The 16,439-nt window shown below is 47.4% G+C and overlaps 1 long non-coding RNA gene across 1 annotated transcript in view; it reads right to left on the reverse strand.

Annotated features, from left to right (window-relative positions):
* The window catches only part of LOC125965588 (uncharacterized), a 98,641-nt gene that overhangs the window by 24,650 nt on the left and 57,552 nt on the right, over positions 1 to 16,439 (reverse strand). The window lies entirely within an intron of this gene.

Here is a 16,439-nt window from a genome sequence, read left to right on the forward strand (position 1 = left end):
ACGCTCTGGGATTAATGACTCAGAAGCTTTAAAATTCATTTTTCCAAACTGAGATTAGATAAAATTCTCCAGCAAAGGACCCTCTTCCTAGTTGTTTCTAAATCAGAGGGGATTGATAGAGCGTTTGTTCTTCCTTTCTTTAGATCAGGTGTTAATAAACCCTGATCCTCAGTCTGAACGCAGTCACTGCTGCTACATGCTTATGGAAAGTGTTATTAGCACATGGCCACAGCCATTCTTTTATGTATTGCTATGGATGCATTTGGGCTACAATGACATGATGACTATTTGTGACAGAGACCAACTGTCTGGCCCTTTAAGAAAAAATTCGTTGACCTCTGGTTTAGAACAAACTCAAGGGAGAGTTTTTTCTTCTTTGTATACATTTGACTTTCTCTTCAAACTCTCTAAACCCTCCCCTTCAAACCCCCCCCCCCACCCAGTGTAGCCCCCCTGTAGCTCCCTTTTCACTGTCTTTCCCATTATACTGTGACTGCCAGTTCACTTGCTATGAGGGCCCGGAAGATTCCATCTGCTCCATCGGTTCATCTCCCTTCACAGCACCTTGCTCATTAAGGCGCCCAATACATTTGTTGAATGACTGAGCTCTGACGTCATCTCATCAAGGTACGGCCTGAGAAAGTAGTTGCCTTCGCCCTGTTTTTTTTTTTTTTTTGCGGTACGCGGGCCTCTCACTGTTGCGGCCTCTCCCGTTGCAGAGCACAGGCTCCGGACGCGCAGGCTCAGCGGCCATGGCTCACGGGCCCAGCCGCTCCGCGGCATGTGGGATCTTCCCGGACCGGGGCACGAACCCGTGTCCCCTGCATCGGCAGGCGGACTCTCAACCACTGTGCCACCAGGGAAGCCCCGCCCTGTTTTTTTCATGGGCGTGGAGGCATTGTGGGAACCACTGGAGATGAAGACTGCTTAGACGGATGCTTTCAGATGGAGGCCGGGAATGAGTTACAGGGAGCTAAACAGAGCTTGGGACAGCAGCCAGAGCGCCCAGGCCAGTGGTCTTCAGTGACCTCAGTACAATGATCCTTTTCTCTGAGCTCTTTGATGCGTAAATGGATGGGAAGCACTGACTTAGAACTGAACACAGGGGCCAGGGACGTGCCAGCACCCTGATCTGTCCAACTAGGGGACCCTGAAGACCCCAAAGCCACTGTGAGCTGAAAGCTCCTTTCACAAATGAGGCAGCTCTGGATTGATAAGAACCAAAAGAGTTGCACACCTTATGGATGGGAAGACTGCGAGAGAAAGGAGCATGAACAGGGAGATGAAAGAGACCCATTCCTCTTTGCCATCAAACTGGGTTGCCCACGCCACCTGGCATCTTCCAAGGTAGTTCACCGAGCCGGGCCTTTCCGTGAGCCCTGCCTAATGTTCCAAATATCAGGACTGTAATTACTTCTCTCCTCCATGGACCCTGACCTTTACAGAGCCCAGCTTTCTGAGCTTGCCTCTGACAGCCCAGCGAGCCCCCAGGAGCGCCTTTACTTGTCCAAACGTGCATTTTCTGAGCACAAACATGTATCACATTTATCAAAACATCTTGCTTGTCACCAGGGAATAAGGATGAATAAGACAGCCCTGCCTTCCTCGAGGAAGCTTACACTGAAGTTTGCAACTCGGTCCAGCTTCCTGGTGCTTGATGATTTGGTCACCTCTGGATACGCTCCACAGAGCTTTCCTAGAGGCCCCCTCAAATGGACCACACGAGGGAATGGATGCTAAAGACTCATCATGTGACCCTGGTCACATATACCTGGTCCATATACCTTTCTGGGAACAAACGGTAAAGTCCTTGTCATTCTGCACAACTTACTCTCAGGTCCTGAGATGTACATACCCTTAGCAAAGCTAATCTTTCCCCTCCTTCAATCCCCACAACAAGTCTTGCTCTGGCGTTTTTTAAATTGGGGAGGAATTTTAAAAAAACACCCACAAACCAAAAAATAGAAGACATAGGAGCCTGGTTATCCAGGTGGGGAAATCAGAGGACTTAAAGAATCTAAACTGATGGAAGCCTGGTACACACTCACCATCCTCTGTGCTCGTCCACTGTGTCCCCTTCCTCTCTGTAATGCCACCCGAAGTGCTACCTATTAGGAGTCCCCTAGATGCCAGGCAAGGAAGGTGGAGGGGCACTTCCCAGTACCTGGGAAAGCAGAAAACAAAACCAAGGAACTGATCAGTATATCTGGTGCCACTGGATATAAACTGATGTACTGGTAGCAAGTTATTTACAAATGATGTTTACCTGTAAGGGACTGGACATCATTTCCAAGTGGACAATTCAGAGTTTCCCGTGAAGATCACTTGCTTCTCCTCTGCTCCTTCTCCCCAGTTCAGCATCACTACGTCACTGAACCCTACGCCAGTGGTTCCACACAGAGGGACAGAAGCAGCTTGCAAGAAACAGATCTGTTACACCGTCTAGGAGATCAGCACATTCTCCCCCTCAAAAAAAAAAAAAAGAAAGAAAAAGAAATTCTAAATGCTCCAGAAGACATGCAGCTATCCATGGATGGATGTGGGAGAGACAAGAGAAGTAGAGAGAATCCACGGACACTTGGAAATCCCAGCCCGAGTACTGTGAGGCATCCCAGGATCTTCTACCTGCACTCCCACCTCACCTCAACCCAGCAGAAACGGACTTTGCTACAGACTGCGTTTTACTTCTGTTGAGTTGGGGCAGCCAACGTGCTTTCTGGGATTCGTACCAAGAGGCTTAATTATTCCCTTTGTCGACAGCAATGACCACGATAAGCAGACTCACTATTAACGTTAGAAGGAAGCAGGCTCAAGAAGTAGACGCCTTACATATGAAAAGGTCAGTAGAGATAAAGTATTTTGATAAGAACTTCCATGTCCTTGTTCTGTGCAGCTGCCTCAGTTTCCCTCAACTCCCCCCAATAGTCTGTGACCTTCTTTGGGAGAAACAGTGCATTTAAGGTTAGGCATAACTTTGCCAACCCTTCAATCAACAAGAAAAAGAAGTCCCCTCCACCCCCCAATTTTGTGGGCCTAGGGAGAGGCAGGACTGTCTGGAAACCAGAAGGAAGTTCTCCTGAAGGATGCACTGGCAGACACCCACACAGCAGCTCCCCTCAAATGGACTACACAAGGGCACAGATGCTAAAGTCTCACCGCAAGAACCTAGAATAATCCTTATACCTTTCTGGCACTGATTAACAGGTATTTTTCAGGGTAAGGGGACAGAGAATTAAGACCTTATCCCCTGCACCAAGAGGTGAGCCTTCAGGGCTTCCCTGGTGGCGCAGTGGTTGAGAGTCTGCCTGCCGATGCAGGGGACATGGGTTCGTGCCCCAGTCCGGGAAGATCCCACATGCCGCAGAGCGGCTGGGCCCGTAAGCCATGGCCGCTCAGCCTGCGCGTCCGGGGCCTGTGGTCCGCAACGGGAGAGGCCACAACAGTGAGAGGCCCGCGTACCGCAAAAAAAAAAAAAAAAAAAAAAAAGAGGTGAGCCTTCGGCAAAGAGCCAGAGTGCAGCTCTCTAGACCTTCCAGCCTGATGCAGCTCTCACGCCTCTATCGTGTGTGGTTTGCGCTTGGGCTGTGAGAGAGCCCTGCTGCACTGCTCCTCTTCCTGAACTTCGGAGCTGGAGAAAATGTGTGTATGCAGGTAGTGCGAACACTTATGCAGAACTGATGTTCAGTAACCCCATATATGGCTGGTAAGGAATTTACAAAGCTCGTCTTATATTCCCCCAGAAACTGGCCCTAAGACAAGGAAGAATGCACTGCAAGTTGTTTAAGGGGTGCACAGGAACTGGTAAGGGATTGAGGAAGTAACGTAGGGAAAGGAAGGAAGCCAATAAAGTCACAAAGGGCAACTAGAACTTAATTCCACTTGGAGACCTTGGGTAATAGCGCTAAACAAATGCCACAGAATTATCCCACTCCAGTGTGTGTGTGTGTGTGTGTGTGTGTGTGTCTGTCTGTCTGTGAGAGACTTGGGGTATTTATACACCTCTCAGTCGTGTGTGTGTGTGTGTGTGTGTGTGTGTGTGTGTGTGAGACTTGGGGTATTTATACACCTCTCAGTCGTGTGTGTGTGTGTGTGTGTGTGTGTGTGTGTGTGAGAGACTTGGGGTATTTATACACCTCTCAGTCGTGCGTGCGTGCGTGCGTGCGTGTGTGTGTGTGAGACTTGGGGTATTTATACACCTCTCAGTCAATGGCTGAGGGAAGCTCTTAGGGAATGTTAATTGCCTAGTGCTTTGGACCTGATGTCAGTTGCCCTGTAATTTCAGAAAAAGCTATCAGGCACAGAGATGCAGATACTGACAGTTGGAAGTCAAGTCCTGATACTCTAAAGGCCGAAGGCAAGTAGGAGGGTTCCCAGATTCTGCCTCAGCTATAACATATCAAATATGCACAACCAGACGACACCCAAAGGGAGAGCTAATGAAGGCACAGGAAAGACTTTCTAAGTCAAGGTCAGGATCTACATGGCTGGTGTTCGTCCTTTCCTAATAATCCCAGAAATCCCCCCGCCCACAAGAGTGCAATCTCACTTTACAATAAGTAATTGGAAAATGGTTTTCACTAGTCACTTTACATCCAGTATATACAAATCCAGCCATCTTGTTATGAATCCTTTTCCACGAGAACCAACCTCCAATGTGAGTTAAACAGCAAACTCTCTCCTGGTTCATTTAAATGATTAAATTTGCACAGGTTCAAGGACATGTCTAAGGTGGGTATGACTACCCACAGAATCTCAATTTGTAATAAAATGAAATTACATTCCAGCAAATATCTTAGATTTAAAGGAGGTCAGAACATTTCATACCTATTATCTACCTCACTTTCTCTAATGAAAATCCTTGATCAGGCAACAGGGCTTAAACGGGAAAGATTTAGAAACAAAATTGTTTTCAGGGCTCTTGGTTAGAGCAGGGTCCCCTCAGTGTCTCTGAAAAATAAGATTAGTGCACAGGGCTCAGTTTGAAGCCACCTCAGAATCTACTTATTTGACCACCACCCACCTAAGATGGTCTCAAAACCCTTTATAGCAACCCAGCCAAGGACCGAGCCTGCAGCTGCTCAAATAATGGAGGAGGACCCCCTGACTTCCAGGGGATCCACTCTTTATTCACACAGCCCTGAAAGCCAGGGAATTTCTTCTAAAGCCACACAAGTCTGCCTCCCTATAATTTCTGCCGTCAGGGCTGCACAGAAGAACCCACCCATCTTCCTCAGGTCAGCCTTCACATGTGGAATGATAACGGCAGCGACCATCGCTTGTTGACCATTTGCTATGCACCGGGCACCATGCTGGATAGTCTACCCATGCTGGCTGCTGTAATCCTCCTACCACCCTTAGGAGGTAGTTATGGATTCCTCCTTTATACATTAAAAACTGATGACTAGAGTGGAAATCATGAAAATTGCCCAAGCTCTCTCAGCTTGTAAGTGGTTGGGTCAGATTCAAACCCAAGACTGATTTGAAAGCCACATGACTTCCTTGACCATCCAATCATCTCTTCCAAAGTCTTTCTGAGGTTCTTGAACCCTTCTTCATAAGCCCTTTGGCCATATTCCTATTTCTGCCAGCATGCCTTCCTCTGTTACATCCCTCTCTCTCAGCCTTGACATTTTTCACCTCCAGAAACCCTTCTTGGATTATATACAGAATTCTCATCTGGACTGTTACTTTATCCATCCACCTTTGAAGGTACTATCCTGCCTCCTTAGTTAGCTCTGACATCTCCTACTGTGGAAGGCCATTATCTCCCACCCCCTTTCCCCTGTAGCCCCCACCCTAGCCCCAGGGACGGGATGTCAACCTTAGTGCCAAGACGACCTTATATGGTTCTACCCAATAGACTTCAAGTCACGGAGCAGCGCCAGATCAGCACCCAGCAGAATAAAATTAGTATAAATTTAGTAATTTATTTAGTATTCAGTAATAATAATAATTTAGTATAAATTTAGTATAATTTAGTATAAAATTAGTATGTATTGTGGACTAGCTGACACACTGAAATTAATATCCCTACAATTCAATAATTCAGTCACGGTATATTAGATTCTAGACATACCAGACACCTGTAAGCCAGTGGCACAGGAAGTCTCTCTCTACTGTGTTCTAAAATTCCCTGAGTGTCCTTCCCTGTTCTTTCTACTAAGGAAGAATACCAGGAGATCTGGCATCACCATACATGGAATAGTGGTGGTAGATTTGGCAGGTGGGGTTGCCCCGAGGCTTGGGCACCCAAAGAACCTTTCTCGAGCCTATTGGTATTTGAATCCAAGCGGAGCACCATATGCCTGCGGGTTCCAGCTACCTGACCCAGGAGAAGTAGGAAAGCATAGGGCTGAGGCTCCTCTGGAAGGAGCAGACACTCAGGGGCTATTTTCTCATCATTGTCCTCTCTTGCCAGACCTACTTGGTACCTGCAGGTCAGCACTCTTGACCACAGCACTGAGAGCAGAAGGCAAGGTGGTGGTAGTAGGACTGGGTCCAGAGCAGGGACAAAGGCAAAGGACTCCATGTAGGGGTCCAGGCTTGAGGGATTCACATCAGAAGAACTCTTGGGGAATTCTGACTAGTCGGATTCGTCTGTCCATTGAGATTTCTGGATGTGGTATTCCTATTTCATAGATGAAAACTGGGCAAACCATTCTACTTTCAAACCAAAGTCACAACAACTAAGTGGCAAAATCAGACATTGGAATCAGCTGTCCGAGCCAAGTCTAAGACTTTTTCAGGCCACCTCAAGTTGATGCCCAGCATCTCAGGTTGGGTTCTGTCAGAAGAAGCCCCAAGATATAGATGAGAGGAAGTTATGTGGGAGGTGAGCCCAGGAAAACACAATAAGAGAGGGCAGAAGTGAGACATAGAAGGGAAGGCGGTCAGTGAATGATAATGTTACCAAGCTCATCACCCCTGCGGGGCATTCGGAGAGCACACACCTCAGGCAGCCGGGGGTGCATACGTCACCTCCTATTAGTCACTGGCTGAGGGCTGCTCCCTGCGGTGTTAATTCCCTGCCCCCCTTCAAGGCTGCCCTTTGCCAGATTTCGCCAGCCAGTGGAAGCCCTCAGATGAGGAATCATAGGCGCGGCTGAAGTCGAACTTGAATACGCTGAAGTGGTGAAAGCCAGGGGATGAGGGCAGGGCACCAGCACAATCTGACCTAAATAGGTTCTCACGCATCATGCCAAGTTCAGTAACATCTGTTCAAAGTGCACTGTAGCATGTATTTCAGAACCAGCCTGCAGAGCCTTGAAATCCCGAGCCAGGTGATATCCTGAGACTCAGAGCCCGGCCCTTAGTACCTGTGCGAATGGGCTTAGCTCGGTCCTGAGGGGCACTTGGGGGTGTCGAGTCACCCAGGCACATTGCCTGCTACAAACATGGGGCTTGAACATCGTGTCTCCTCTGGAGTTGGTTCTCACCATAGACCTATGTCAAGGGTCGGCAAGTTTTCTGTAAAGCACTGAACATCTTAGGATTTGAGGGCCATCTGTTCTGTTTGAACGAGTCGACTCTTCCAGCGTAGAAAGCCATAGCAGTCATAACCAATACATAAAGAGTCCCGGGAACACCAGAATGAGTGGGTCACCCTCACCAGAAAGGTGTGCCAGCCACCCTGGGAGCGGATCCCCCAGCACCGGTCAAGCTTTCAGGTGACCACAGCCTCCTGAGCTGTCCTGAGCCAGAATCGCCCAGCTTAGCTGCCTCGGATTCCTGATCTGCAGAACCTGGTATAATGTTAAGCTAACTTTTAGGGTGATTTTTTGCACAGCAATACATAACAAATACATGCACATAGTAAAGAACCAGCCTTTCTGCCAGTTCTTGGGAGTGAAATTTGATGCGGGTACATACAAAGTGAAGAGAAAATTAGGAGACCTTGGTCCTAGATGTGTTCCTAGAGATACCTTCATTATCCCCTAGCCCGTCTGCCGTGGGAGGCTGAGCCGCATAAACAGGCTTCTTCGCTGCTGTCTGGAGGAGTTTAGTCCATAAGGAGCCTGGGCAGAATATCAGAGTAGGGGAGGGAGGTCACTTCTGCCTGGCTGTGCTCTTGACCAAAGGGCACCGTTAAGAAGAGCTGTGACTTTTTCTTGGGACTCATCCTCCCTCCCCCACCCCAACCTCAGGGCCCAAGGGTGCTAACAGCAGTGTGGCTTGTTACTGACCACTCCTGTGGTTCCCCTACTCCCAACCCCCAGCTCTGAAATGAGCTGTTCTGGAAATAAGTCCTCACTGAAGGATCCAAACTTGAGTGAGACACCTGTTCCCTATTGGGACCCCCCCGACAGATCCAGAGGGGTGAGCCACTGCTGGGCTCTGACCTCAGCCTCAGTGGCATCACCTGGCAGGCAGCTCCCCTGTGACGGTGCAGGGGGACCTGGGGGTTGATCCAAACTCTGCTAACAGGTGCTTCTGGGAGTGAAACAGGAACAGCCTTAATATTTGTCAGCAGAATGTCACCACCGCATTCTGATAAGCAATATTTTAAGCCATAAAGAAGCCCCTGACAGTGGGACATGCCCTGAGAGGCGGTGTATAGCGCAGCCCACAGCATGTCCTGGGAAAGTGGCTCTCGGGGCAAAGCCCAGACAATGTCCAGGCCACAGAGCCTTGGGGTCCCCAGCCAAGTAGGATCCTGAGACTCTGGGGAGCCCCCCCCGTCGGGGATGCTCTTGTCTCAGTCCGGAGGGTCATCTGGGGATTCCTCATCACCCACGCGCTCCCCTAGTTGCCTTCCTGACTGAGCGAGGCAAAAGCAGGCAATACGGCCTCACCTGTCCAGGCTTCATCTCAAGGAGACAAGGAGTAGGACAGTTTAGTGGCTACCATAGGAGCCAGGTGGGGACGGAAGCAAATGGGCCTGGGGTCTAGTCCTGCCACACAGCCAGCCTCCAGTCCAGCACCACAGCTGAAGGAAGGCAGGGCATGTCTACAGGAATCCTGACCACGCCTGCTCCTGACCTCAGCTTGGCCATTCCTCGGCCTCTGGGTCAGACAGCAGGGCGAGCGCCTCTGCTCCCGACACTCAGACAAAAGCAGGAATCCACAGGAGCTGGGAACCGGTCATAAGCACTCGTGGGTGAAGGACAGACAAACTTCTCCGGCTCTTCCAGCTCCAGTTCTAGGTGATCATAAAGGAGAAAAGCAACCATGAGAAGGGAAGCATCCTCCCCTCTGGGAAGTGCTGCAGTTCCGCTAACTCTCAATTAATTACTGGTGTTTATCTAATTGTCTAGTTCCTTAATGCATTTCCTGCTCTGTAATCACTAGCTCTCTGTCCAAGGAGGATTCCCAAGGGCCTCTGTCCTGCTGTCTCAGTCTGAGTTTGGCTGTTTCGGGAAGGAGAGAGGAAGAGAAGGCGACAGAGGAGGCTGTGAGTTTGATTCTGGCCCATCCTCTCAAGGCCAGTGCAAGTAGCACCTTGACTCAGACCTATGTCTAGAGGAACTAAAGTGACCCATGACAAAACCCCACTGTCTCTTGTGCAAGCCGCAGGGACCCCCACCTGCACCCTCCCTGGGGATTCAGGGGTTGTCATCCTTGGCTTCCACAGCCTGGAGCCAGAACAGAATCGGCAAGGAGGAGCCTCATGCAGCGGGGAAAGTCTTAGAGGGGGGAGTCTGGGTGGGACATTTTCACATCAAGGAGGGACTTGATGCCATGCCTTTCGGGGGGAGTTCGTACCCAGTGACAGGGGGTCTGGGTATAAAGGCCTGGTCATTCTGGCCCCAAACTGATGGGCTCCAGTGGCTGCAGGGCTCCCTGCAGGGTTGCTACAGGCGTTGTTAAGTTGGCTTCACAGTTCTTCCTCTGCCCCATCCTGCTGCTGCTTCTTTTTGTAGGTGCTGTTCCCTAACCAGCTTGCACCTCTGACAGAGAAACTTGACATACAGAGGAAAATGTTCATCCTTAAAAAAGCTCTGTGTATGATAGATGGGATCAGAGGAGGGTTTTAAAAGCTATTTAAATGTAAGAGAATCTAGGGCTTACCTGGTGGCGCAGTGGTTGAGAGTCCGCCTGCCGATGCAGGGGACACGGGTTCGTGCCCCGGTCTGGGAGGATCCCACATGCCGCGGAGCGGCTGGGCCCGTGAGCCATGGCCGCTGAGCCTGCGCGTCCGGAGCCTGTGCTCGGCAACGGGAGAGACCACAACAGTGAGAGGCCCGCGTACCGCAAAAAAAACCCCAAAAAAGTAAGAAAATCTAGATGAAATGCAGAATCACTCAAACGAGCCATAGGGGGCTTGGAACCAATGGCGGAGCAGCGAAAATTGTGACTCTGCCTTAAGTTTCCTTTAATCTAACAGTTCCCCATCTCTAGCCTGAGGTACACAGGGGATCCCCACCACCCCTCCGGTCTGAGCGCAGCCTGCCCACTGCCAAGAGTAAGCCAGGTTGCTGTGCTCCCAAGGACAAAGGACATTTGCCGCCTCTGTGGGCCGTCAGCCAGCTGCCTTCACTGGGACCCCATTCCAACTCACTCAGACATGTCCTCAAAAGCCGCCTCCTCTCCCCGGGAGGATGCTGTCACTGAACTGCTTAATCACCTCACCCAGAGCTGCATCATTTAGCATCACTGTGGAGGTTTCCTTGACAGCACACAGAGGGGTTGCACACAAGGCTGACATGCACACATGCCCCTGGAGACAGTGTCGACTGTGCGCAGACAGATTCTCCTGCACCTGGTGGGGAGCGTATGACAGGCATGAGATGTGTGGGTAAGCCCGCCTTCAGATCGCTACACACATCGCCAGGCTGCCTGGGCTCCCTCAGATCAAAGGGCCCCAAGTGCCCTTTAACTCTACACTTTAAGGGGAGGGATAGAGCACTAAGAACACAGGAATGGGAGATAAGTGTTGATTATTGGTCATTTATGGGTTATCCTGTGTTTACCCCCCAGTGCTACTCTGTCTTGCTTTGCATGTAGGTGGCTGGCCTGTGGGGATGGCAGCACCCAACTATCTCGCTGTCACAGGTTGATTTCTCTAGAAAGAAACATGAAATGGAGTCTGGGATGCAAGGTGTTCACTAGGTATCAACACCTGTGAGAGGGAGGTAAGGAAGCTGGATGAAACAGAGAGAAATCAAACTGTAATGCAGGCCCAACGAACTTTAGCCAGCCTGGTGGGGACTTCTGAAGTCTACTCAGCTATGTCATCCCCACATATGACACTGAAAAGGACCTGTACACCTCTACCTTGCTCAGTCACGGGCTAGGAGCTGCTACAGGTCAGACATGACCTTGAATGAATGGCTCTATGCACCTGGGCAGCAAGATGGTCTTTGAAAGGGGGCACATCTGTATCTTCCACACTTTCCTTCAGACTTTGAGTGCATTCAGCCAATGGAAGGCACCTACAGAAGGTCAGAGAGTGGGAGGAATGAGGTTGCAGTGTTTATTCCCCATGCTTCCTAACAGGCCATCTCTGGCAGCAGTCGAGTCCCTCTACCAAAAGCCACAACGCTTACTGGGCTACCTCTCTTCCATGGTTACAACCTGGACTAGGTTCCAGTAAACCTCCTCTCCATACCCCTCCAGGTGCTGGTGGTGGTAACCGTTCTCCTGTCTATACTCCCTGGTGCTCCACTGTTCTTTGTTCGTTTCCTTAACCGTACTTCTACCTCTTTAAGAGTCCCCTTATTAACCACTCCTTAGTTAAATCCATGACGTATGCCATCTCTTTCCTGCCAGGATCTGATTGGACCAGTAATCCAGGGATTCTCTCCATGCTGGTTCTCTTGTCCCACATTCCTTTTAACATCTAAGATCCTCTTTAAATTAGACAGGCGTTTAGGGAAAACCTGCTTTTTAAGGCTATAAGGTGAGGAGTTTAATGTCTAGTAGGATACAGTTGGTTTTGAGGTAGGAGATGCATGGGCCTCAGGCTGAGCAGCTGCGACCAGACTCCTGCTGACACTTTGAGAGAAGATACTAGCAGGAGCATTGGGCCCTGATTGGGTAAAAGACAAAGCGACCACATTTTTCTCATGCTTGTGGTCAGGGGCATTTCCCAGCCTACACGTGTGCAGAGAAGGTCCTCAGTCTAGGGAAGGGGTCAAAGGGAGAAAGAGTCACCAGCCAACCTCCCAGAAACCTTCGCGCTGGAATCCATCTTGGCTGAGAGATGTGTGTGCCTGTCAGGAAGGACCCTGAGTCGGGCCAAATATGGCCACAAGCAAGAAGATTGGCCAGAGACAGCCTGGAAGACTGCCCACCCCCCCCCCATATAAGCGATCTAAGCCACCCGCATTGGGCACAACTCACTCCAAGTTGGCCCGTGTGCTCTTCCACGTGTACTTTGCTTCTAGTAAATGCTTTATCTATTTCACAATCTTGGTCCCTCTGCTGAATTCTTTCTTCAAAGAAGACAAGGACAGAGGTCCTCCTTCCAGCTGTCTTGTCCCCCGAAACCAGTTTCTTAATCTCAGTAAGCTACAAGCTGCTGTTTGTAGAGTGAGAAATGAAATATACACTTTGGATCTCAGTTATGTTTCCTAGAAACAGACCGTAAAATGAAGATATGTACAAGTGATTCATTAAGGTAGGGTTGCAAGGAACATTAAAGGGACTCTGGGAAGCAGGAAAGAGAAGAAATCAAAGCACATGTATGATTCAGGCAAGGTCCCACAAAGGGGAGCAGCAATCTAACCCCACAGGGAACTCCAACGGCTGTGCCTCCCAGTTTGATGGGTGTGGAGCACCTTCGCCCCAGGTGTGGACAGTCACTGACTAAGGACTGCCCTAGGGAAACAAACTCCCGGACTGTTCCGGCTCTCTGTCTGCAGATGCGGTAGTTCCAAGCTTGAAGGCAGTCCTCCAAAAAAGAGGAAGTGTAGGTACCGCTCTATTGGAGGCAAAAGCTCAAAGCCAGGGAGAGACGAACAGAAACGGTAAAAAGGAGTTGGGGCGACACAAGCAAGATGGCAGAATAGAAAGTACCAGGTTTGCATTCCCTGTGGAAACACTGAACGAGACACAGGCTAAAGAAGCTTTGCAAAGACTCTAGAACCAATTCAAACTGTAACAACCAGCCTAACCAAGAAAAAGCTGCACTCGAAACAGTAGAAAACTATCTGGCATTTCTGTTTGCCATTATTCCACCCCCTTGGGGGTCAGTTGGGAGGAAGCTGCCAATTCCGGGGCCATCCCTCAGGAGGGAAGGAAAAGAATGGAACTTGCTTGCAATGTTCTGGCTTATCTGAGGGCTGCTTGGAGGACTGGCTTCTGTCTCACTCGACTTGGAACACTGATGGAAAGAGCAGCATAGTTTGAATGTCACGTTAGAGGCCCCTGAAAGCAGTGGCAGTTACCGCAGCGTGAGAGCTGCAGGGTGGCTGCAGACACATGGGCTCCTGGGGGCAAGAGATTATGGGCAAAGGAATACAAGAGAACATTAGGAGTCCCTTTAGGGGGTGAGACTCTCAGGGACATTAAGACATTTAAAGGCAACTGGGCACACAGAGAATTGGAGTAAGAGCACACAGAGGACCAGGGAAGATGCATCACCTAATTAGGTTTGAGAGAACATTAAGCCTTTATGCTGGGCTGATTTAGCAAAGGTGTTTTCCCTACATGAAATTCTGCAAAGACTGGGAGATGTGCCTGTTTTCAAATGCCCAATTTTCAAGAAGCAATTATAATGCATACGAAAAACAGGGAAACATGGCCCATTTAAAGGAACACAATAAATCTCTAAAACTTGACCCTAAAGAAATACAGTCCTCTGACTGGAGGAAGACTTCAAAACAAGCATCTTAAGTATGCTAATGAGCTAAGTAATACACAGCTAAACTAAACCATGAAAATGATATAGGAACAAAATTAGCATAGCAACAGAGATAGAAATTATAGAACAAGCAGACAAGTTCTGGAGCTGAATTATAATAACTGAGGTGAAAATTTTACTAGAGATTCAACAGCATACTGAACAGGCAGAAGAATCACTGGACTTGAGTGATCTGAAGTTATTCTTTCTGCTCCTCAGAGTCAATAAAGAAAAGCAAACAGAGCTTGAGGGTCTTATGGAACAATATCAAATGGGCCAATGTATACATTACGGAAGTCCCAGAAGAAAAAGAGAAAAGGGTCAGAGGTCTTATGTGTAGTACTAATGGCCTACAATTTGCCAAATTTGAGGAAAGAAATGGATGTACAAAAACAGGAAGTTCAAACTCCCAGTAGAATAAAGGGACACACGCTGAGATGTTATCAAACTGCCTAAAGACAAGAATCTTGAAAGCAGCAAGAGAGAAATGACTCATCACATAAAGAGAGCCCCTGTAAGACTATCAGCAAATTTTTCTGCAGAAACTTTATAGACCAGAAAGCAACAGGATGACATAATCAAAGTGCTGAAAGAAAAAACTGTCAGAGAATACTGTATCTGACAAATCTGTCCTCAACAATGAGGAATAAATCTTTTCAGATAACGAGCTGAGGGAGTTCATGATCACTAGACTTGCCGTATAGAGAAACAGTAAAAGGAGTCTTTTAGGTTTAAAAGAAAGTATCTAAACAGTAACCCAAAGCCATATGAAAATATAGAGTTCTCTGATAAAGGTAAATATATGGACAAATATAAAAGCCTGTATTACAAATTTCATAGCTCTTAAGATTTAAAAGAAAAGCATGAGAATTAAATGTATGTTTGGTACACAATATATAATGATGTCATTGTGATATAAGATCAAGTATGGGATACTCATGAACCTATGGTCAATTAATCTATGACAAAGGAGGCAAGAATATACCATGGAGAAAAGACAGTCCCTTCAATAAGTGATGCTGGGAAAACTGGACAGCTACATGTGAAAGAATGATATTAGAACGTTTCCTCACACCTTATAAAGCAAAATGGATTAAAGATCTAAATGTAAGACCTAAAACCATAAAACTAGAACAGAACACAGGACACTCTGACATAAATCACAGCAATATTGTTTTGGATCTGTCTCCTAAGGCAAAAGAATAAAAGCAAAAATAAACAAATGGGACCTAATTAAACTTAAAAGCTTTTGCATAGCAAAGGAAACCATTGACAAAAAGACAACCTACTGTATGGGAGAAAATATTTGCAAATGATGTGAACAAGGGGTTACTACCCAAATATATAAATGGCTCATACAATATCAAAAACTTGATTAATAAATGGGCAGAAGGGCTTCCCTGGTGGCGCAGTGGTTGAGAGTCCGCCTGCCGATGCAGGGGACACGGGTTCGTGCCCTGGTCCGGGAAGATCCCACGTGCCGCGGAGTGGCTAGGCCCGTGAGCCATGGCCGCTGAGCCTGCGCGTCCGGAGCCTGTGCTCCGCAACGGGAGAGGCCACAACAGTGAGAAGCCCGCATACCGCAAAAATAAATAAATAAATAAATAAATAATAAATGGGCAGAAGACCTGAATAGACATTTTTCCAAAGAAAATATACAGATGGCCAACAGGCACATGAAAAAGATGTTCAATATCACTAATCAGAAACGTAGATCAAAACCATGAGATATCACCTCACACCTGTCATAATGGCTATCATCAAAAAGTCTACAAATAACAAACGTTGGTAAGGATGTGGAGGAAAGGGAACCCTAGTGCACTGCTGGTGGGACTATAAATTGACGTAGTCTCTATGGAAAACAGTATGGCGGTTCCTCAAAGAAAACTAAAAATAGAACCACCATATGATCCAGCAATTCCACTCCTGGGTATATATCCAAAGAAAACTAAAATACTAATTCAAAAAGATACATTCAACTCAATGTTCATAGCAGCATTATTTATAATACCCAAGATATGGAAGCAACCTAAGTGCCCATCAACAGATGAATGAATACAGAAGATGTGATATATATCTATATCTGGGTAGATATATACGCACACATACAATGGAATATCTCAGCCATAAATAATGAAATTCTGCCATTTGCAACAATGCAGATGGACCTAGAGTATTACGCTTAGTGAAATAAGTCAGAGAAAGACAAATTCTCTGTATTATCACTTACATGTGGAATCTAAAAAATAAAACAAGTGAATATATATATAATAAAACAGAAATAGATTCAGATATAAAGAACAAACTAGTGGTTACCAGTGAGGAGAGAAAAGGGGGAAGGGACAAGATGGAGTAAGGCATTAGGAGATACAAACAGCTACGTAAAAAATAGATCAACAAGGATATATTGTACAGACAGCATGGGTGAATACAGCCATTGTTTTGTAGCAATTTTAAAGGGAGTATCATCTATAAAAATACTGAATCACTATGTTGTACACCTGACACTAGTATATTGTAAGTCAACTATACTTCAATAAAATATGCAACAAACAACAAAAAAGACCAAGTGTGGGAGGTAAAACTATAAAGGAGTAGTTTGTATTTAATTGAAGTTATCAGTTTAAAATAAGTTGTTATAGTTTAGGATATCTGA

The sequence above is a fragment of the Orcinus orca genome, chromosome 10, assembly GCF_937001465.1.
Source record: "Orcinus orca chromosome 10, mOrcOrc1.1, whole genome shotgun sequence".
NCBI lineage: Eukaryota > Metazoa > Chordata > Mammalia > Artiodactyla > Delphinidae > Orcinus > Orcinus orca.